The 21240-nt window shown below is 58.0% G+C and overlaps 1 long non-coding RNA gene across 1 annotated transcript in view; it reads right to left on the bottom strand.

Annotated features, from left to right (window-relative positions):
• The window catches only part of LOC123809754, a 29365-nt gene extending 9724 nt beyond the window's left edge, over window positions 1-19641 (bottom strand). Inside the window, exon 1 of the long non-coding RNA XR_006784086.1 lies at window positions 19510-19641. This is a non-coding gene — a long non-coding RNA (uncharacterized LOC123809754). The remainder of the gene's footprint in view (window positions 1-19509) is intronic.
• Window positions 19642-21240: the final 1599 nt, after the last annotated feature.

Raw genomic sequence — 21240 nt, 5'->3', positions numbered from 1 at the left:
TAACTTTTAAGAATCCTGATTATTCCCATTTTAGTCATCCAAAAGTTATAGGGAAGGCATGGAAAGAAGATAAAGTCTTCTTAACCACACTTTAGACCAACTAACCACCTTTACTTTAGACTATACATAAAATAACAACAAAATATACACACAGAAGTAAGTTTGGGGTGAATAAGATTTTACGACAACCACGAGTGGTAAAAAAGATCATATAGGGAGTGTGCTTGAGGTTTACCATCGTGCGAAAAAGTCATAAAACAACCAAGTGGACAACATTGATTTGAAGCCTTGAAACGGTGGTTTTCAAACCTGGGCCTCTTGAATTTCCTGGGGGTGACTGCTCGAGGTCAAGGCAAAGGCACAGTTGAATGTCCTTGTGCTTATGCCCCGCGCTTCAACCAGCTGGTCCCACCGTAAGTGAGAACTGAGTAGACAGTGAAGGTTCTACGCGACCACAATGAAAAAACCCAAAATGACTCTCATAAAAAGATACTCAGATGCTCCCCCTGATCATTCACACAAATGAAAAGCCAATACTCTTCAACTTGCCTCAGTCATTCATTCAGAACGTACCGAGGTCTCATCCTGTGCCTGGCATGGGTCCAGGGCTGGGAACACGAGTGAATCAGCTCCACTCCCAGCCTCTGCGGAGCTTCCGGCCCCAAGGGAGAGAGACACACACAGAACGAACCAAAACAGCATGTTTCATCTGTTCTGATAGAAGCAGAGACAGTAACAGGAAGCGATGGTACCAAGACTTTGGCGTCTTTGCAAAAGTAGGACTATGTTCTGGCAGGTTTTTTTTTTTTTTTGCCACAGGACTCCTTATGCTAATCTCCTCTGCTAGCTCTACAACCTTGACTATTTCCTCTCTGTCTTAGAGCTTCAGGTAAATAAATGCTCAGGATACAAGACACCAAGCTTCCTCATTCGAGAAGGAAACCTCGAGGTAGCTCATCCGTTGGACTAAAAACAGCAACCACCACAAAACAAGAAAAAAAAATCCTCCGCCTCCTTAGAAGCCATTTCAAACCCAGCCCTCCCATCAAAATGACAGGGAGGAAGACGCCACGCTGTAATTAAGAACTTGGGAAGCAACCTGGAACTTCTTTGCACCAAACTCTGATCACCCAAGGAACCGTGACCTGGTTTTACCCCCAAGAGAAGGGAGAGCCCCGGGGGACCTCCCCTGTCTTTGCTCTGAGCTCCCCTTTGGTTGCTCTCCCACTCCCACTTTGATCCGCACCCTGGCCCTGCCCCACCTCCCACATCTTCTGAGTCCAAGGTCAAACTCACCCCCGCTGTGAAGTCTTTCCCAGGCAGGAGGGAACACTCTCTCTTTCAAGTTTCCAAAGCTCTTTATACCATTATCGGAGTGTGTTCTGTCGAGTTTTCTTGCCTCTCCGCCACAGAGTTCAAACCCCGCCGAGGGCCAGGGCCAGGTTCCGTGAGTTAGTCATCGCTGTATCCACAAGTGCTTTGAATCGTGCTAGGAACACCCTCCCCGCTCAACAAGTAGATGTGAAATCAATGCAGAAATGAGAACGTTTTCCTGGAGGACAGGAACATAATCACCCTTACCTTCCTACCAGATGTCCACAGCCTCTGCGTTATGTGGTTAAACCCCAGGCCTCACCTACCCTCACTTCCACCCCTGCCCAGCACCCCAGGCCCGCTCCCCAAGGCAGGAAGCTCCAAACGCAGAGCAGGCCTGGGGCGGGACCAGCCAGGCCCAGCTGAGCCTGACGCTCCCAGAATTCCCCTAGGGCGGGCTGGCCCCCTCCACCAGGCAACACACAGGTGGGGGTCCTTCCCACCAGCTGCAGATGTAACTACTCTCTGTCACCTGTGCCAAATCAACTAACGACTAACCACTAGACTAACTCTAACTCGGTGCACTGGATGTTTAGCCTCAGGGAGATGCCTTAGCCTCATGGACATGGCACCTCACCTCGCCCTTGGCCACCACATTTGAATCTGAATCACCACCAGTTTTCTTGGCGTTGGATTTTTCCTTTCTGGTTGGCTGAACTGCGTATTTTGGCTTGGCTGCCAGTCCCCCAGGGCTCAGCCTAAGGGGACAAACAAGAAAGCTAGAGCTGTCCTACCTCTGCGACCAAGGGGGCCAATCCAGAGTCAGAAGGCCCTGGGACAACCGGCCAGAGCCTTGGCTCCTTAGCATGCCCGTATCTCCCGTTCATCTCGGCCCCTTTCCTGGCGTGGTTCGGCTGTTCGATCACAGTCTGCCCATGAAGAACAAGCAGAGATTCTTCTCGAGAAAGGAAAAATGATCCCAGGCAGGCAGAAAAACAGGGGGAAAAAAACTCAGGCAACCTTCTGAATGGCTGTGGGAACCTACCCATGAGGCCTGCACAGAAGACAGGGGAAAACATCAGGCTCTCTTGAGGAAGGGATTGTTCTGAAGACAATCAGGACATGGAACATTGAAACAATGCGGAGGAGGAGGAATACATTATGGTGACATTCCTCACCCTTTGATCCAGCCATTCCCCCTAAATAAACAGATTCTTCAATTCGGGTACCCTTCTGCATATGGCAAAAATGGAAACCCGACTTTGGTTTTATGAGCAAAAACTCCTCTTGGGTGGGACCATGCCCATGTGCACCTCGCTCCTACCACCAAACAGCTCTCTATGACCTTGCGTGACCTCTCTGTGGCATTAACAGGGGGATCATGCAACTAACTGTTTCCTATGCTTGTCGAAAGAATTAAGTTAAATGACATAAATAAATCAGGTAGGAATGTGTCTGGATCACACAGCTGAGAGCTTCTTCAGATACAGGTGAACCACAAACGCTACGGGTCTTCTCGTTGGAAGTGATAGGGTACAGTCCTGGCTGGTGTAGTTCAGTGGATTGAGTGTAGGCTGTGAACCAAATGGTCGCAGGTTCGATTCCCAGTCAGGGCACATGCCTGGGTTGTAGGCCAGGTCCCCACTGGGGGCCCCATGAGAGGCAACCACACATGGATGTTTTCCTCTCTCTCCCTTCCCCTCTTTCTACAAATAAATAAAATAAAACCATTAAGAACATTTAAAAGAAGAAATGATGGGATACAGAAAGAATTGCCCGCATGCTGGCCGCTCGCCGGCTTTGACGTGCTCTGCCTGAGCGAACATGTTTAATGTCAGGGCAACTTTCTGTTTATTTCTCGTGCTTGCTCTGAGTATACGGAGAGAGACAGGGTGAGAGAGCGCTTCTAAGGCGGGTATTTTCTTAAATTCCCCGACCATGGGCTTGTTTACCTTAAGGAATCGCCCTCCTGAGAAAACTGAAAATAGAAAAAAAATAAAAAGGAAGAAAGAAAGAAAAGGGGGTAAGTTAAACACTCCGCACGCCGATTTTGCAGGATAGTTCACGGTTCTCCGTCGTTGCTGCCGCCTGGGCTGCGGTTCTGCCCGAGGCCATAACCCACTTTCCTCGTTGAAAGAGGAAATCAGTTTTAAAGGCTTTGCTTCTGCGTGGAACGTGGGAAGCATGTTTGGCATGGAGGCAGAGGAAGAGGAGGACGTGGGGGGAGGCGCCCTCCTTGCCCTCGGGACCTCTGGCGCCAGAAGTGGACAGATCTCTGCCCCGCCCTGCGGACGGGTCCCGCGCGGGCTCCCAGGACAAACTGGGACGTCTTCTCAGGGAAGGGCGGGTTTGCGATGAAACTGCTCGTTTTTGATGTTGCAAGTTGTGCTGGACGCCGTGTGCCAACCTGCGCTCCTGGATAAACGTGCCCAAGTGCGGCCTCATTCCGTTCCCCTCACCCCACTCCACCCCTGCAAAGGGCAGCTGTTCTTCTAATGGGCTCTCCAAAAGGCACAGCTGTCCTGCGCTCCTTTCGTGGGGACACCGGACCCCGCAAGTGCCTCTGGTTCATCTCCACAACGGAAAGATCAGGGTTAGGCTGACTGCCAGCCCTGGCCAGGCACTGGGCTCTGCTAGGAATTCCTTCCCTGGCTCCCTGTGGGCTGGGACAGATCTCCAGGGAAGGCCACCACCACCCTGTCCCAGACAGAGGCTCCATTTGGCGCCCCAAGTGACCCGGTTTCTGTCCCGAGTCCAGCCTGGGACCTAAGCTGGCTGCCAGGCCAGCCCACCCCGTTCCGTTCAGAGCATGCGTGTTCCTAACTGGCTAAGCCTGACCAGGGCTCTGAACTTCCCGAAGCCTCAGTGTCCCCAGCAGCAAAAAGGAGGCAGTAAAAATAGGTCTGATGTCCTGGGGGCGGGGGGCATAAAGGCAGAAGGCTTTGCCGTGTGGGGCTGGGGGCGCACTTCGCCTCTCCTTATTTCTCTTTCTCTCCGTGTGTTTTGCAGAAGAATGTTTCTAGCTGCTGGCAGTCAACTTTGTTTTTGCTGAGGTTAATACTGGGCAAAGCGAAGACTAAAGACGGGAAAGGCGAACGTGCGAGGGTTCGGATTTCATGAGGACTGGTAGGGTGGGGGAGGTGGGGGCAGACAGGGGCTGCAGAAGCCGAGGGAACGGATCAGGGGACCTGGAGCTCTGCGGGCGCCACCAGCCCAGCCTGCGCTGCGATCCCAGACGAGGAGGGTTTCCCATCACCCACCAGGCCTTTCGACCTTGTGAGCAGAACCAGCGAGGTTTTGCCCTTGACTCCCCAAGGTGCTCTGAAGAAGCCCTTTCTCCCTTGGGCTCCTCCTGGCCCTCGCCGGGCTGCGGTGCAAGGCAGTTGCGGGCCTGTCCCATCTTGGGAAGGCTGGGGTGCAAACCGAACACCCGGAGAGAAAACCTGGTCCAGGGGCCCGCAGGCTGAGCGCTTTTCTCCTGCACTCAGCTGAGCCTGGACGCAATCTGCCCCCCAACACAGCCCCTGACGCCGTCCTTACCGCGCCCTCCCCGTCCCAACCCGAGGCCACGACCAGGCGACAGGGAGTCCCTCTGGCCACGCAGGAACTTGATTTCGTAAAAAAGTAAATGTAGGCGTGGGGGCTGGAGGAGCGCACCCTGGCTCGGGTTGCTGGATGCCTCCAAGAGCGATTGACTTTTTGGTTTAAAGAGTACATTCCGTCCATGAAGCCCCGGGGGAAGCCGAAGCTCTCCCAGGTAAAGACAGGGCGCACTGCGGCCACGGTGATGCGGGAGGCGGATGCCAAGCCCACATCTCACGTCTTCCTCTCTCTAGCCCCCCTGGCGCTCCTCCGCTCCCTGACGCCCCTCGCCCCCCACACACACAGTCTAGATGCACCCCCAAACAAAGGTTATAAGGCTTCACCGCCCGGTGACGGAGAGCCGGACTCCAGGGTGGTTCCTCCCCCGGGAGCTTTGCTCCTTGCGGCCTGTCCTGCCCTCGGGTTTCAGCCCCAGCCGCACGGGGCGCGTCTGCGGGGGCTCGCGGACGTGTGGCCCTCACTGCTCTAGGCGCAGGACGGAAGGAGGAGCCCCAGTGCCCGAGAAAAATCGCAGCCTACTGGGGCTGACCTGCAGCCGAGAGATGCCCAGTGTCGCCGGATACCCTCGGGGGTCAAGGCGCCGGTCTCAGCCTCACTCCGGACGCCCTCCCAGGGCCCGCGAAGCACCCTCCTGTCCTGGCCTTCGCCTCGGGGCCCCTTTGAACTAAACACGGGGATGTTATTCCCGGCAGTGGGGTGGGGAGGTCCCTTTGCAATACCACCCCCCCACCACCACTTCCCTCAAACTGATGGGCTCCTGGCACCCCCGCCAAAGGCTGTGCCTAAAGTCAGAGACCCAGGCGGGGTTGTGGCGGCGGTGCATGAGCCCAAAGGTCGCTCTCTGCTAAGCTAAAAAAAAAAAAAAGTTACGTGGAGCCCGGGACAGGAACGAGCACGCAGTGAGAAGTGGCAGAGAGCGGAGCTGGCCCTCGGGTCAAAGCGAGGACTCTCCTGGGGGAGAGGGACAGGCGGCCAAGAGTGACAAGGCGGAGCCAGGCTTCCAGGCGCCCAAAGCAGGAGGCCAGAGGCCGTGGCTGGTGGGTCTGGCGGGCTCTGAGGTGCTGCCGGGTCTGCAGGGCCCGAATCCTGGGCTGGGGGCGAGGGGGGCAGAGCCTGAGCAGGGGGTGCAGGGGAAGGGCCCACCAGGCGTCTCCGCATGGGACCCCGACTTCCGGCGCAGGGAGCTCATTTCCACCGGGCGAACAGGTGTGCAGAGAGGCACGGCCCGTGCCGGGGGCAGTAAGAGGGAAGAGGAAGGGGGCGCTGTCGAGCCACGCAGGCGTGGGGCAGCACGGGAGAGCGCAAATCCTTCGCAAACGCGAGGACCTAGGCCCTCGCTGGAGTTGACCCCCGACCGCATATTGATTTTCTGAGTTTCTGCAAGTTGGGTCCCGGGCTCAGCATCGCTTCTTCAGTCTCAGCCCCGACTGCAGCCCGCCCCGCGGCCCCGCGGCCCCGGAGGACTGGGGACGTGCGCTGCCCTGTGGATTCTCCGGGAGCCGGGATCCTGCGGCTCCGCCCGGCGTCGCGTGGAGCCCTGTGTCCCCGTCCCCTTGGGGCGGGCGCGGGCGGGGAAGGACAGGCAGCCGCAGGCCTGGCGGGCAACTTTCGTGCGAGGCACGGCGGTCCCCTGAAAGGTGTTACAACAGCAATTCAATTACAGTAACTGGCGCGCGTCGTCCTCGCAGCTGGAAAGTCAGTAACTAACTGCGACCGACCGGCGTAAAAGCATGCGGCTCAGCGCGCGTTGTTAAACTTTCTATTTCCCTCCCTTCCGACTCGTCCCCTTCCTTCCCCTCTGGTCTTCTCCGCTCTGTATTCATTGTAGCTGGACCACAGGTTAATTAACTCCAAACGGCTCCGTCTAGCTGGACAGAAACACACTGAGACATGGTCAGGAAAGCCCCAAAACGCGGAACCATGGCGTCAAAAAGATGCCCCGAAGTTCCTCGCGTTTCTTTCCAAGGCCAAAGCCCTCGCCTGCAAGGAGCTGAGCTGTGGCTCCCAGTGGCCAAGCCGCCTAGGAACGAGGTCACCTGGGCATGCCTCGTGGTGAAATGCCCACGTCCGGGGATTGACGACGCCCAGTATTTCCGACACGGCCATACGGCCTGGCCTGTAGGCACCCACGGGAAGGTAGGGCGTCCTCCTGGTCTTTCTCGCCCCTTCGAGTTCAGTGCAGACAACCGACACACTTGCCACTTGTGCCCTGGCAAGCGCGTTTCAAACTAAACTTCCCACTGCGATCCCTGAAATTAACAATATCCTCTAGAATGAGGCAAGGTGTGTGTGTGGGGGGGGGGGGGGCTCCTCGCACGCCAGAGGGGCGCTAAATCATTACTGTACTCCATATGTTAAAATCTAGGAAGGAGGGCTGAGGGAGGAGGGGGGGGAACCTCACCAGGCAGCCCCCGGCGTTCATTTAAATAAAGGCAAAATTAACACGCGCGCCTTTGAAGTGAGACTGTAGATGGCCTAAACGAGGGTTGTGTTTAGTTAATGTCATAGCAAAACAGGAAGAAAGGCGTTGCCTCGCCTGGAGTTTGTAGTTTCATGATTGCGGGGGAGTCATGTTAGAAAAGACCGAGGAGGTTAACACCGGAGTTCCAGTGCGTTCTCGCCGCCCCGCAGGGCGGGCCTTTGCCGGTAGCCACGGGAGGTTTCCCACGCTGGAAGCGCTCCGTTTCCCGCGCCAGTGCAAACGCAGCGGGGCAAAGCCTCCGGCCCTACCGCTTCTCCCTCCTGAGCACTCTGCTAGGCCCGAGCATTTTCGCGTTTGAGTCCTGGAGAGGCAGGACCGGGACGCGCGGTGCTGGGGTCGGGACAGGGGCTTGGCAGCCGCTGCCCGGCCTCCAGCGCCCCCGAGCTCTCCCGCTCAGCCCCGCGCCCTTCTTGCTCTGGTCGGCGCTCCGCCACAGCGCCCAGCAGATGCGAGGAAGGGTGCACGCAGGGTCTCCTGACCCGAGGCCAGCCAGGAGGGGCGCGCGCGCGGGGGTCCAGCCTAGGGTTTGGCTCTGGGTCGTCCCGGAGCAGAGTGCTCGGCGCCCGCGCTGCGCTAGACGCCCCGCGCTCGGTCTGGCCGAGAGGCACCGCCAGAGGCGTTTGGGTTCTTCCCGGTTTTCTTTGCTTTAACACCTGGAGGTTCGGAATTCTCTCCGGCTTTGTGAAGCCTCTGACTCGGTTTACAATTCACTCACTGACTCATTTATTTATAAGGCGAGACGGGGTCGGCGAGAGGAAGGTTCCTCGCGTGGCCTCAGCTCCCACGACTGGCGATGCTAGGACCCGGGGACCCCTGCTCATAACCGGAAGTCGCCGGTGGCCTGCGCCTTGGCGTTGTCCCTCCTGTTCCCCGCCCCCGGCGGCCCTGGTTACGAGGTTGCAGGTGACCGTTCCGCGCCCCGTCGCTGGCCGGTCGGAGCCGCACTGGTCTCACTGCCCCTTCTGGCCCGAGAAAACCCTCTGTTGGTGGGCAAAGCGGGCGGGCGCTCCAGGTCGCTTCGTTCTGGGGTTTCCACGGAACCTCAAGCCAGCTCGGTATTCTGCCGGGAGGGTTCCCCCCCCCCCGGCCTCCCACTTCCCACCCGAGGAGCCTCTGATCATTGTCCGGCCTGGCCGAGGGGCTGTCCCCGGCCCTGGGCGCGCCCGCGGTGGCGGGGATGTCAGCCGAGCCCTGGCCCCGCTGCGCCACCTCCCACCTGGGGCCCCGGCGCGACTCCAGCTCCGCGGGGCGGCACAGTCCCCGTCAACCCAGAGTCCCCCCTCTGCCTGTCCCCGCTTTCTTTGGTTATCTCGCCGGCCCCTTTGCACTGCGAGAGCTTCTCCGGGAAACCAGCACAGGCCTTTTCGTATTCAGTGCACAAAACCCCCGCTTTTAAAGCCCAGCTGGGGGCCTTGGTCCTGCGTAGGAGCAGGAGCTAGATGGAGAGCCCCGCAGGGGGGCCCCTTCGTTCGCATGTCCGCTCAAGCTTTTAAAAAGTTATACTTAGGACGGGCTCTCTGTTCCTGACCTGTGGACCTGGAAAAAAATATATTATATACACAGGACCGCTCTCTCCCAAACCTCCGGGGCCGGCCGGAAATTCTGCAGCCCAGATCGCCAACTCGGGTGTCTGCGAAAGGCTCTAGATGTGGGGTTTGGGGGCCACGCACAGCGCGTTTTCCCCGCCATCCTCCCGGAATCACCAAACTCGGGGCTCCAGGGGCCTAGATCCCCTCCGCCAGGCGCACCAAGGCCAGCGCACTTGGGGCCTATCGCCGCACCCCAAGTCCGGGGCAGCCGCCCCAACCGGCAGACGCTAGGGGAGCCAAGGATTTGAACTCGTAAAACCAGTTGGATCAACCTCACACGTTTCCCTTTTCTGTCCACCTGTTAACGAACACACATGTGTTCACGGTTTGAGCTGATCATTCAGGAAACAGACATATTATTGATACCGTCAAGAGAGATCTCCTATCTGCGTGCATCCGTTCGGTTCTCAGGAAACCCGACTTATGTTGTCCTGATTTCAGAATTCACGAAACCCAGCTATAATTCAGAATATCCCCCCCGCCGTCCCAATACTTCGTTGTTTGTGTATGATATCCATGTAAAAATTAAAACTAGCCAAGTGGTGATACATGTGTCCTTTCCCCTCCTGCTTTCTCTCAAGTTCGCCAAACTAGTAGAAATTAATTTTACACGATTCCTGTTTGGGGCGTACCTGGCTTGGTTTACTGGCGGTTCGAAAAGTGTTCTCCAGGCCTGGCTCTCTCTAACCAGCTTTTTTTTTTCCTTTCTTCCCTTCCCCGCCCACCCACCCCTCACTGTCACCTCAGCCTGGTTCCATTTCAGAGTTCCTGGGTTTGATGTGCTTTCACAGAACCCCCTCTCCTCACTTCCTTTTATTTTCTCTCCCTGGTGGATCGATCCCAGCGACCATTGATTTCCTCTGTGTCCTTTCTGAACCAGAAAGCGCTGACATCCCGATGGGGTGGGCAACACAGAGGAAGCACGAATGCCCAGGAAGTGAGGCGGCCAGGCCGAGGTCCCGGGTTGGCTGTTACAATCGAGCGTGCTTACAAATACGTGTGAATGCAGGCTCACGTTTTTGACACACCTGAACTTGCGTGACATGGACAGTGGTAGGAAATTTCAGGGCAAGGCAAGAACACAAACGGACTGAGAAATCCACGTCACACTCTGGAGAAATAAAAAGGAGGAGGGAACCTTCTAGGAACCTATCTAGGACTGGGTCATTAATTACAAAATAAGAAACTCTTCTGGCCTACAGTCTCAGGCGGGTTAGCAAAGACTCATTCCCGACCCCCGACCCCTCCCCTTTCCCTGGCAACAAGACCCTAAGTTCCTTTGGACTGAAAGAAAGTTATGAGACAAGACGCATGTGCTCTCTCTTTTCTGACGACTCTGCCATCCGGAGGATCACAGCCATGTCAGAGTGTCTGTCTTGGAAAGGAAAAAAAAAAAGAAAGAAAGAAAAAGAAGGAGGCTGAGCTACTGAGAGAGACCCTGCAGCTGCCGCCATCTTTGCATCAAAATGTTCCAGACCTCTCTTGCCGCCTGTGATCCCACTGATGTGAGTTTGAAACGCGAGCGCCGAGAAGCCCCTAAGTCTTCAATCGTGTGAAATTTTCAAAAGATCCCTACGAGCAATCTCAGGCTGCCTGGCCTCTGACAGGCGCGACGTCTTTATTCCTCCCCTCTGCCGGGACTTCATGGGTTGGAATATCTCTCAGACTGGCATCTCCGGATGACAAACCTGAGTGTTTATTATGTGGACGTGAACTGGGAAGCTTCAAGCCCGCACCAAAAAAAAAACCACCATCTTAAACATAATATTTAATTTCCCAGCCTAAGTGCCTGCTTCTTTCTTTGCTTTTCATTAGCTTAAATATTTTTTTCCAGGTCTCCCCACGTGTCACTTTGATATTTAGATGATCCTCTCTTTTAATCAGCATTTCCCCCTGGAAAAAAACCCCTGTCGAAGGCGCCCTCGGCCTCCCAGGGCCACGTCACCGCGCAGCAGGCGGCGAGGCCACGGAGCCGGGCTCGTATCCAGGAGGGGTGGCGGCCCCGTGGGTGACACAGAAATGCTTGCTTTTTAGCCAGCACCCGAGGCTGGACGGGGACCAGTGACGAATCTCCGTCTCATTCCACCTCTCCTCCTGCAGGCCTTTAAAAAATGTCTCATAGTATTATTATTATCTTTTTAACAAAACTTCAGGTGCTGGAAGTCTGCCCCACCAGCTGAGCTAAGGCGTCCCTTAGGACCTGCTTCCTGCCCTGGCACCCCCTCCCACGGCCGCTCTGGGGACCCCTAAACCCTGGGGGTTTCAGGGCACCAGAGGGAGAGGGGACAGAGGGGTCTTCTTAAGAGAGGTCTGTTTTGTTCAAATGCCCTCTGCCACATCACTGCATAGGCAAGATTTGGGGAAGCGGAGAGGTTGCCAGCCCTTCCCCCAATGGCAGTCAGATTCCAGCGGGGCACCCAGGGGGACCGGGGTGAGACAGAGCTGCACCCCACCCCTGCAGACTCGGGAGGTGACTCACCGATTCTCCAGCCCAGGCCCAGACCCGGAGGTGGGAGGCTGCAGCCCGAACCCCACCCCCTGTGTGTGTGCATGGGCCGTGTTGCTGTGATTAACTTATTAAACCTGCTCGTAATTATTTTCATTTGACTCCAAAAAAAAGAAAAAAAACAGTTTGGGCGGCGTCGGGACGTGTTTGTATTTATCCACCCCTCCCTCCCCCCCATAAAACCTGTGTTAAAACAAACGTTACTTTTCCCTCCGGTGCGGAGACCCTCCCTTTTGGAAACAGACCGCAGGGACCGCCATTAGATCGAATGGCGAGTCTTTATGGAGAGTGTTTTGCATAATTACATACCAAAGCCGGAACAGTCACCTCCACATTTTATGGGTCACAAACCATCGACAATTGCCACATTATTGTCCACGAAACCTCAGTCCCTTCATGGATGTGGCTCGGACTGCACGGCCTACTCTAGAACGAGACGGGATGGAAATCTCTCCTAATAAGAACCCGAGACGCTGACGTCCCCGGCAACGGCGTGTTTACATCTAGTTGTAAAGTTCAGAGGACCGGCGCGGGGAGGAAAGGAAGCCGGACCCGGCCTGAGCAGGAGCCGCGCTGGGCCAATGTAGGCCGTGCTTCAAAGGGGGGCGCTCGGGGCCGCTCCCCTTTGGAGATCCGACCCCTTCCCCACCTTTGTCTTGCAGTAATTAAGATATTCTTATTTAGACAGACAGCTTCTCTGGTAACTGAATAATAATATTACCTCCTTTGATGTCAAACTTTTGAGAGTTATCACATCAGCACTGGGCAATTCAGCACAAATGCCCTCCTTAAAAAAAAAAAAAAGAAAAGAAAAAGAAAGAAAGATTTAAAAAAAAAACAAACCATCGGCTTTGAAGAAATCTAATAAGTAGGATCCTTATCACCCAATGATGTAAATGGCCTGCGACAGGCCGCGGGGCTGTGCGGAACTTGCGGGGTTCCATAATGAAGCCGAACTTGGGTGGGGGCTCCATGGGGTGGTGTTGGTGGCCCCCGGAGAAGGGAGCCCCCCCCCGTAATTCCAGCGCCCCCATCCCCCCATTCCTGGCGCGGACCCTGACGCCCAGAGAGGGAGGAACCCCCCACCAAGTCTAGCGGGTCCGGGCCGGGATGGGGAGAGGCGGCCGAGGTGGGGGCAGGTGCCCGCCGACCCTGCCTCGCCCTCGCCCCAGCTCTGCGCGCTGGGCCCGGACCGGCCACCCACACCCGGAATGACACGTCGCCGTTGCTTTCTGAGCTTAGTCGCCAAATTTGGGATTTGCCAGATGGCAGGATTATCTTCGCGTCTGTTATAGTGTGTGTGTGTGTGTGTGTGTGTGTGTGTGTGTGTGTGCGTGCGCCTGTGTGTGTGTGTGTGTGTGTGGTGGGGGCGGAGGATGGAGAGAGAAGGCAGGAAAGTCCAGAGACCACCGCTGATTCCTTTAAAACACACGCCCGCCCCCTTTGCCGGTGCCCTCCCCGGGGCTCCGCGCGCCCCCGGGCCGCCCCGCCGCAGGCAGCGGGCCGAGCCCCCGCCACCCCTGCCCCGCGGGCCGGCCCGGCCCGGCGCCCAGATGCCAGGGGCCGGGGGAGGCGGACCAGAGTTCCTCGCTCAGAGGAGGAGGAGGGGGCAGCGAGCGTTGGGAGTGAGGACGGCAGAGGGGGCGGGGTGGGAGGGACGAGTCTGCGACGGTGACACCTGGAAGGCATTGTCCTTGCGAACGACACCTGTCAATCTCCGCTCCGGGGTCCCGGGCCCGGGGCGGGGAGGCCGCGGGTCTCCGCGGTGATGTCATCGCGGAGTCGCGGCCCCGCGCGGGGCAGGGAGGGGCGCGAGCCGGCGGCCGGGCGAGGGTGGGCGAGGACAAGAAAGAAAATCAACAGCAGTCGCGCTCCCTCCCCGCGCCCTGGACTCGGGAGTCACAGGGCGATCAATAACCCGACTCCGGTGTTATTTCTAATCTGGGGTGACCCGCCTCGCCTTTCCGAGGGCACGGGAGGGATGGGGTGACACCTCCAGCCCCACACAAGCCGCCGCCCCTGGGGGGGCCCGGCCACCCCGGAGCCTTAGGCGTCCGACCCGCCGTCCAGGTCCAGGGCCCGGTTTTCCCGGCGGTTTTTTTTCCAGGCGCAGGCTTCGGGTTTAGGAGGGGACACGCGGGGATGGAGTTTGGAAAGTCCTGGGCTACCGCAGGGGGCGAGGGGAGTGGGGCCCCGGCGTGGGTGGGCGCGCCAGGGCCACGGCGCGGTGCTCTCGGTGCGGGAGGAGGGCGAGCGGGAGGCCCCGGCCCGCAGGCCGCGGCCGGGGGTGGGGGGCGCGGGAGCGGCGGCCTCCGCGGGGGCTGCCGCGGCGTCCCCAGGAGTCTCCGGTGGGTCCCGGGGAAATTCTCCTCTCCCACCTACCGCGTTCCCACCCCCAGCCCCCTGCGCACTACTGGACTCCCTTTCTTTCTATTCTTTTCCGCCTGAGCTAATTAGCAGCCTGCCAGCGGCCTGATTTATGGAAACGCTCGGGCGGGCGGAGGCGCGTCGCCCGCCGAGTCCGGGCAGCCTCCGGGCGGAGTGGAGGAGGGGTCTCCCCCGGCCCCCTCCGGCGGGTTTCCCTGCGCTCCGCCGGAAAAATGGAAGTTGCTGTGCTCTCTGCCCACCCTCCACCCTGCCTGTCCCAGAGGTCCCCACGCCCTGGAGGCCCCAGCCTGGGACCTTGGCAACGCTGGCGCCAGCGGGGTGGGCTGGGGGGCGGTGGCCGCGCAGAGGACCCCGGAGGCCCGGGCGGACAGGTGCCAGCTCCTGCTGACCCCGGCGGGGGGGGGGCGAAGGGGCTCGGATAGAGCGGGAGCCTGGTGTGCTCGGGGTGGGCGCCTCCCTTCCCAGGTGCGGGTTTCCAAGGCAGGGAGGGGACGTTACACCAAGTCCGCATCCGGCCCCCAGGCCGCCAGGGAGGTGTCTCAGGCCTGGGGTGGGGCCGGAATCGTCCCGAAGTCACCTGTGACTGCCCCAGGGGAGGGCGTGGTGCACTTTCACCAACCCCCCCCCAACCCCACCCCACCCCGGCCTCTTTCTCCCGGGACTGGTCTTCCGAGGGGCCCTCCCAGTCGGAGGGTCCAGCCACCAGTCTGGCAATTTCAAGCTAAGTGCACTCCCGGCCACAGACGGCCTCTAGAGCCGCCCAGCCAGACACTGACCCCCCCAAGTGGCCGGGTCTCCTCGCCCTCTGTGGGCTTCCCTCTGTGGTCAAGGGCGGGGGGAGGTGTTCTCCTTCTTTCCTGCTGACCCCAGAAACGAAGGCGGAAAGAGAGGAGGCTGGAGGAGTGGGGGTGAGGGGGGGAATAAGCCGCAGCACCTGTTGCTGGCGAGCCGGCTGTCTCTGGCCTCTCCCAGGCCAGGTGAGTCACCGCACTCCAGGTTGCAGGCACCGGGAAGAGGGCTATCCGACCCCGCCGCCCCACGTGAGGCTATGATCTACATTGCGGTTGTAGAGGACCTGAGATTTCCTAGAAAATTTATTTTAAAAACACCCACCAGCTCACCTTCCCCAGAAGCCATGCCTGGACTCGGTGAGTGGGGCAGGTGCCAGATGAAACCTCCCCCCATCACGGGACCTCTGGGTGCTGGGCCCCAGTCCTGGCCTCACCTGGGCTCCCTAGCAGACCAGGGCCCTTTGGTGCCACTGAGAACCCACACCCACTGGCTTCTCAGGGCCCCTGGAAGATTTAATTTCTCACTCTTCTTCCTCCCCTCCACCTGGTGCTACCATTTCCAAATGGGTTAGTGAGCGTAGAGTGTCCTGCAGGCCCCACCTGACGGAAGAAGGAAAAGGACACCCTCAGCCTTGCTGGGGACCCGGGCTGGGCCCCATCTAGACTGTGGCCTGGCCGTCAGCCCCTCTGAACTTCCAACCGTGCTGAGGGCTGAGGCCGCCTGCCTGGGCGCATGGAGGTGGCCCAAATCCAAAGTCAAAGTCTGCATGGAGACCTGCCCCAGCCTAAAGGGTCACCTGCAGGCAGTGCAGGCCCCAGGCTGCCTGGGTCGCGGGAGGGCCACACTCCCAGTGCAGCTGCTGGCCCTGCTCCTGCTCAGAAACCCTGCTTACAGGGTTCTTGCAGGCCCCTCAGCCAACGCTGGCTCTTCGGCGCCCAAACAATAGTCTTCGTTCGTCTTTTTCAAAGCTGATTTATGGCAACCGACAGGTTAAAGCCTCATCTGACTTCATTACGTGTAAAACCTGTCCATTCTGAACCTGTCACTTTTCATGGCTGAACTCAAATAAACATTTGAAGAAATGCACTGGAAGAGACTCGGGTCGTGTTTATCAGTCTCGGTCACCACGTGAACACGCCTAATGACCCGGCCCCCTGAGTTTCCGTGGACTCCCAAACGGGGCCGAAAAATACTTGCATTTATACTAGAAACTTCGGGGAAGGTGAGGTGGTAGGGAATGGGGGCTAAAGGAAGTGCAGCTGACACTATTCCGTGACCACGTGCAGGCTCAGCAAAGCTTCCCAGCATCCAGGGCCCAAGGCTCCTGGGTAAGGGGTTGTCACCCAGGGGTCAAGGAAATGGCTCAACAGAAAGGCCAGATCAACAGCCATGCCTCTGGCCTTGCTTGGACCCCACGGAGCTAACTGCAAACCCACGAGGAAATTCATGCAACATGGCAATGCTGTGCACTGTGACTATTAGTAGAATTATTTCTATCATTGTTTCAAAAATGGTTTTCAAGGGCCCCCTCCACCGCAGGTTGAGAGAGGCGGGGAAAGGCATTGTGAGATTAGTAGGGAAAGCAAAAGTGTAGAAATGGAATCGCAGGATGGAATTGTGTCCAATACATCGAAATAGTTTCGATGTTGCTGTCACTTGCCCAGTGCTGGGTCTTGTGGGGCTGCTGTTAATTTCTCTCTTTCTTTCTCTGTCTCTCTTTCACTCTCTCACCCACCCACACAGAACTAGCTCTCCGAAGTTAGCCTAAAGGAAAAGAAAAACAGACACGGAAAAAAAAGGGAGGGGGGACGAAAAGGAGAGGGAAGTAAAGCTACAAGGAAGGAAAGGAAAAACCCTATCGAATAGGAAAAACTTCTGGTTTGGGGGAACAGCAATACGGAGTGCATGCGATTTTCTACCCTTTTTTAGTTTTCGTTAAAGGAAAAAGATAACAAGGAAAATAAAAGAGCAGGGGTTGCAAGAGTTGGGGGCGCCTTCGGTGTGCGTGGGCCCGGCCTTCCACGCTTGGACCGAGCCCGACCCCTGCGCGCCGGCCAGCCAGGCTCCGGGGGGCCCGCACCCCGCGTCCCACGGCCAACTCCAACTTCGCTGACTCCCCGCTGGAGCCACCCGGTCCGGCAGTGTGGCCCGCCTGGGCCCGGCCGCGCTCTCCGCTGCCGCCGGCCTTCCTCGGCCGCGGCCTCGGGCCTTCGCCCGCCCGCCGACCCGCGGGTCCAGCGGGTCCGAGCGCTCCCGGATTTTCGCGCCCAGGCGCGGGGAAGCCGGCGTCCCCCCGGCTCCGTGGCCGCGGCCTCGCTGCGGGAACGCGGCGGGCAGCCGGGCGCGCTGCCGTGCCCTGGAGCGCCACCTCGCCGCGGAAACTGGAATTACAGGGCTGTGCCTGCCAGCCTTCCGCAGCCTAACTTGACCGTCTTCGGACTTTCCCCCCAAACCTAAGGGAAGCTTAAACGCACAGGCCTCCTTCCCACCGGCTACACCCGGTTGCCTGCGACCGACACACCGCGCAGCGTCTGCATTGACGTAAAAGGAACATAACAGGAGAAAGAGGAAAAAATACATAGATGCAATTTCGCCAAGTCGAAGTCGTGACGCTATGTTCGTAGAAAATAGAAAATAAACAAGAGATGTCCCTAAGAGACCAGGCGTTTGCGCCACCGTGTTCCGGCCACTCAGCTGTGGCCAATTCAAATATCTCCCTTCAGGCGGTGCCTATGAAGTCATCCCTTCCCAATTACGATGTCCACCGAATCCCACTCATTCTGGTCCTTCGTATCTCCAAGGTGCCCTGCCATGCAGGGGCCCACCCGGTCCCCCCTCAGCCTTCGGCTCAGATGACAAAATGACCACACAACTCAGTCCCTAAACCTGCACATCCATAGGCCAGCGAAAGCAGCTACCAGAGTCACAACTTACACCGAATTTCTCGCAAAGTGTAACTGGGTGTTTGACCCTATTTTATCCAGTGGGTAACTTAAGAGGCTCACCCTACTCTTATGTCCTCAGGACTACAAAAATAGAAAGAAAGTGTAATTCACTTAGATGGTGAGTCTCTGCTTCAATTTCTTTCAAAACTCGCCATCCCAGAGATAGGTGTTACAAGTAAAAACAAATTTCAGAAAACAAGATTTTTCCTGCAAAGGCGCCAAAGGTGGTATTGCAATGACAGTGTCCTATCTTGTCTCGTAAGGATTTGCATGGGGTTTTTGAGCATGTGTTTGTTTGGGGGGGGGGAGTGGAGGGTGCACAGAATTCTTTCTACTGTGGTTTTGACTACGGTTGTTTTTGTATAAAGGAGCTCAGTGGATCCCATGGATAGCGCTGGCTGAGCTGGGAACTATGGCCACAGAGTGGATGTGGCTGTGTTTTATGCCCTCCCGTTTCCCTGCCTGGAAGGACCTTTCTTGAAACTTTGCCCTTCCTGCGTGGGCAGGTGGAGCTCCCAAAGGGCATGCAGGCGATGCAGGGAGTGTCTTCTCCTCACAACCGACACTCCTGGCAGATTAGGAGGCTCTCGGAGCGCCTGTGCTCAGAAATTACAGGGCTTAGCCAAGGAAATAGCCACGTTGGCTTTCTGGGTGGCGTGTCTCTTCCTCATCAGGCTAGGGAAGGCCCCTGAGAGTCCCCCGATTTCTAAGCAGAGATTGAGTGAGGACCCCTCACCCCAGACAGCTGGAGAGGGGTAGTGGGGGCCCCTGGGAGTCCTGGGGCCTGGTTGGGGCGCTATGTCAGGGAGAAGGGGTCTGCTGAGAGATGCTGGGACCCAGAAGGCCCTGGGGTCCACTGGGGGGGGGCATAAAAAGGAGGAGCAGGCACAAAAAGAGAAGAGAGAAGAATGCAGAAAATTAGAAACTTGAATCTAGTTGTGTCCAGGTTTGAGAAGTCTCTACATAGCAAAAGGCTCCTCTCTCTCTCCCTCTCTCTCTCTCCCTCTCTCTCTCTCCCTCTCTCTCCTTGCTTTCATTTTTATCTCCTCCACCCCCTCCTGTTCTCACATTCAGATTTTCTGGGTTTTTTCCCCCCCCACTGAATAATGCCTGGAGATGAAAAATGATTTTTTATTGCTATTACACTTCCTACCGCAAGACGCAGTGCAAGGCGGCAGAGTTTGTATTACAACTATGTCACAATGTTCCATTGATGCGAAACATGTAGCCAGAGGGTGTTGCTAATGATTCCTGGATTGGAGAGAGATCCAGGCTGGGAGAGGAGAGGGCGAGGAGGGAAGGAGAGACAGAGGAAGGGAGAAGAGAGAGGAATTTCATTACAGAAGGTGGGGAGGGGGGAGGGGTCGGCCTATCATCAGGTCTAATAATCTAATCAGGATATTTTCAGATTTCGAGGGGTTTTTTTTCCCCCTTGCTTGAGTGTGAGCTAGAGAGAAACCAATCTCTTTTAAAACACCGCAAAGTGGGGTGGTTTTTTTTTGCATGTTAATAACTATTAATTATGTTTACAGCCAGTTAACTGAAGAACTCTCCTTTGGAAAGAATCAAACTTCGGAAAACGCTTAATATAGATTAAAGGCTTTGCCAGGAGCCGAGGCCGTTTGCAAGGAGGCGGGGACCCGATAATCACCCTGCGGTGGTGTGCCCCGCGCCCTGCGGCCTGCGGAGGCTCCGCGCCCCCGCCGCGGCCGCTCGCACACGTGTGCGCACGCCTGTGACCGCCTGGTGGGGCCCAGGGTGCCCGCCGGGCGGCGCGGGCTGGGCCTCCGCACGGTCTGGGCGCAAATGTGCTGGCGAGGTCCGAACTCCCCGGCGCCCTCCCCCGGGACGAGCCCTACTTAGGGAATCGGGAGATTTCGCGGTTCCTACCGTGGCCCAGGCCGGTCCCACCGCCCTGCAGTCCGCTTCTGTCCCCCGGGGCATTCCCTGGGGGGCTGCGGCCCTTTGAACCCCGGAGCCCCGGGCTCCCGCCCGGACGCGCGCAGCTCGCTCGGGGCCCGGCTGCGGAGCGGAGTGTGGGTGGCGGGTGGGGTGGAAGGGGAGTGGGGGAGCGGGAGGGGGTGGAGGGGCGGGGGCGGGAGCCGGGCGTTAAGCCTGGAAGCTTGGCTGTTTACCCAAACGATTTTCCTTTCAGGCCCAGACGCCAATGAGACAAGATCAAACTCCCCTCTTCGGGATGTGTGTGTGTGTGTGTGTGTGTGTGTGTGTGTGTGTGTGGCCTCTTCCAAGCCAGGCTTTGTGAATGGGTGCCCCGGGGACGACGGCGGGGAGGGACCGCAGGCCGACCCGGCCACCAGCGCCTCCTCCCGGGGGCTCGCAGCAGCCAGCGGAGGACGCAGGGTCTGAGCGCCAGGGAGGGCGCGCCAGACGCTCAGGGGCCCGGAGCCTGCGAAGCCGGTCGCCGGGACACAGGCCGCGGAGAGCTGCGGGCCGCGCGCCCCGCAAGGCCGAGCGGGGAGACGCACGCACGATCCTGTGCGGGAGGGGGCGGGGGAAGATCGTAGGAATCACAGCCTCCTTCCAGGCCCTCCATCTCCAATCCCTCCAAAGCTTAAATCCAGCTCCTTAGGCCACGGGTTTCTTCCCGACTCCCTCGCTCGAGACGCACTAGCTTCGAATGAGGCCAAGGTCTGGGCCCTGACGATACACTGGGGACCCGGCAAAACGCGCCGCCAGGCCTGCGCCCGGGTCCCTCGCGCCCAAGAAGGACTAGAAAGAAAGAGAGAGCGGAGGGTCTGCATTGACAAGACATTTGCCATTTTTAAAGGGGCCCAGGTCCAAGGATACTCGACAACCTGGTGAGGGGAAGGGGCGGGGAGGAAGGGGACGAGCCCCCACCCCCGGCGGCGCAGCAGGTGGTCGCCGCCCTGGGCGTGGCTCCTGCTGCCGCCTCAGAGGACGACTGGGGCCGAAATGTCGTTTGCAAGTAAAAGCAAAGTCAGACCAACAGCGATGTTATTAGTATTCTTGATAAGAAGAAGAACCAGGAAGGGGGAGTTATATTTACTGAAGATGGTAACATAAAATCGGCTACCTGGGGTGGGACGCTGTGCCTAGAAACTTTTGTCTTCCAACTCATGCCCCTCGGCCCAGGCCGGTGAAAGGCTCGCCCAGAGAATTGTTTCGAAAAGAAAAACGTGCCATTCGGACGTTTCTGACTCAGCTGCTACTACTCCCTCCTGCCTCCGCCTGCCCCGGGTGTCCCCCCCGCCACCCCCTCCCACACACCAGCCTGTTCTCACTAAAGGTTTCCCTTTGGGTTGTTTGCTTTAAAGCCACGAACCACTCTCCGCTGTCAGAGGATGTGATGGGGCAGAAAGGCCCCTCCCCTGGCGCTGACCTGGGCAGGGCCCCCTGGGGACCTAAAACACCTGCTTCAGGCCTTGGTGCCTTCCGCCCAGAGTGGCCCAGGCCTGGACAGACACCCTGCGGGAGGAACTGCAGGGGCCTCAGGTCTTCCCCGGCCCCGTCAGAGATGGGGGGCTGTGGATCCCGCCTGTTAGGGGGCAGAGGCAGCGGGTGGGCCCCTAGGCGGGGAGGGTGGGGGGCACAGATGCGCCGTGGTGGCTCTGGAATACACGTGTGTGAGAGGGGAGGTGC

The sequence above is a fragment of the Phyllostomus hastatus genome, unplaced genomic scaffold, assembly GCF_019186645.2.
Source record: "Phyllostomus hastatus isolate PE091 unplaced genomic scaffold, TTU_PhHast_1.1 phas_scaffold_555, whole genome shotgun sequence".
Lineage (NCBI taxonomy): Eukaryota > Metazoa > Chordata > Mammalia > Chiroptera > Phyllostomidae > Phyllostomus > Phyllostomus hastatus.
The sequence above is the reverse complement of the archived record's forward strand: the minus strand, read 5'-3'. Positions and strand labels throughout refer to the sequence as shown.